This window comes from Carassius carassius, chromosome 8 (assembly GCF_963082965.1).
Source record: "Carassius carassius chromosome 8, fCarCar2.1, whole genome shotgun sequence".
Taxonomy (NCBI): domain Eukaryota; kingdom Metazoa; phylum Chordata; class Actinopteri; order Cypriniformes; family Cyprinidae; genus Carassius; species Carassius carassius.
Window position 1 is genome coordinate 36,207,623 of NC_081762.1, and position 2,020 is coordinate 36,209,642.

General features: G+C 49.4%; 1 non-coding gene across 1 annotated transcript; it reads right to left on the bottom strand.

The window, feature by feature from the left end:
- Positions 1 to 1,948: 1,948 nt before the first annotated feature.
- trnad-guc (transfer RNA aspartic acid (anticodon GUC)) lies at positions 1,949 to 2,020 on the bottom strand. The gene has a single exon. It is a non-coding gene; the product is annotated as a tRNA-Asp (tRNA).

The window sequence follows — 2,020 nt, forward strand, 5'->3', positions numbered from 1 at the left end:
CAGAGCTACATCAAAATGCAATAGCAGAATCAATTTGGCAGTCCGCAAACACGCTGCAGGAGGGCGTGCCACTGGTCATCGTCTGTATTTGCACTCTCTGCGTTTGCGCTGTCAGTACTTAGTGTTTATTTAGCTAGCATGGGAAGGCAGCAGTTTCTTGTACGTGACGGGATGCAAACTCTGGAAGGCTCTCTTTAGTGACGGGTCCAAACAAAGATCTCATCAGCTCCTCTAGCCCTATCGGCGACTCGTGCACTTCGAGCCTTCTTAACGACGGCGCAAGTGGCTGACTGCTGACTGCTGACTGCGTTGGTGGTATAGTGGTGAGCATAGCTGCCTTCCAAGCAGTTGACCCGGGTTTGATTCCCGGCCAACGCATGTCCTTTGGCTCGGGCTGATGTCGAAGCAGAACTCCTTCTGTGACCTGTGGCTCCTCCCAAAACTTTTGGATGGATCGTTCAGAAGCCGAAAAGAGCTAGCTCTCCCCGTCGGGGAATCGAACCCCGGTCTTCCGCGTGACAGGTGGAGATACTGTCCACTATACTAACGAGGAGCTGCGCATGCTGCCGTTTCTCCCCCAACCGACGCTACTGCACTGACATAACTGAACAATGCATGGCTTTTTCTGACGCTGACACAGCCCTAGCACCGTCAAATTCCGGATGGACCCATCATTAGCTAAAGTCGCATAACATTTGGAACACTACCCGTTGCAGGGGTCATTGTTTGGACTCTTTTTTTTTTTTTTTAATTGCGCTTTAAACAAAAAGGATTGTGTCAATGCAACTGAACAACATTAATTAGGAACACAGTGCGTCAATAAAGCAAAATGACAGTTAAAGGCATTTCGTCATTGAAATCGGTGATGTCATCATTCAGCTAAGTTCAGTTTAAATATTATCTGTGCAATAATTTGCAATCAAGTCAACGATATCGCTGTACATGAAGTGTCCCCAGCTATGCCTGCCAGAGGCGACAGAGGCAAGGAATCAAAACTCGATCGGTGAAAAAATGGAGAAAAAACCCGGTGAGAAACCAGGCTCAGTCGGGGAGACAGTTCTCCTCTGGTCAGAAGAAACCAGCAAATCAGCTCCAGGCTGCAGAAAAGTCAGACTGTGCAGAAGAATCATCTGTTTCCTGTGGTCTTGTCCTGGTGGTCGTCTGAGACAAGGTCTTTACAGGGGATCTGTATCTGGGGCTCATCTAGTTGTCCCGGTCTCCGCTGTGTTTCAGGGCCATAGAGTTCCTTTCTAGGTGTTGATCCACCATCTTGTCTGGATACTGACTGGATCCGGGTGACTGAAGCGGCCCACTGATCTGGATACAGAATGGATCTGGTGGCTACGGTGACCTCGGAATAAGGTTTTTCTTTAAAAGACTCTTTTATTCATATAACATTTTCTCCAACTTTTCAGATGGAGGCATGAGAAAGAGATTGCCTTGATTGGGCTTGTGGTTATTGGTGGACCGAGGACAGAGCTACATCAAAATGCAATAGCAGAATCAATTTGGCCGTCCGCAAATACGCTGCAGGAGGGCGTGCCACTGGTCATCGTCTGTATTTGCACTCTCTGCGTTTGCGCTGTCAGCACTTAGTGTTTATTTAGCTGGCATGGGAAGGCAGCACTTTCTTGTACGTGACGGGATGCAAACTCTGGAAGGCTCTCTTTAGTGACGGGTCCAAACAAAGATCTCATCAGCTCCTCTAGCCCTATCGGCGACTCGTGCACTTCGAGCCTTCTTATCGACGGCGCAAGTGGCTGACTGCTGACTGCGTTGGTGGTATAGTGGTGAGCATAGCTGCCTTCCAAGCAGTTGTACCGGTTTCGATTCCTGGCCAACGCATGTCCTTTGGCTCGGGCTGATGTCGAAGCAGAACTCCTTCTGTGACCTGTGGCTCCTCCCAAAACTTTTGGATGGATCGTTCAGAAGCCGAAAAGAGCTAGCTCTCCCCGTCGGGGAATCGAACCCCGGTCTTCCGCGTGACAGGCGGAGATACTGTCCACTATACTAACGAGGA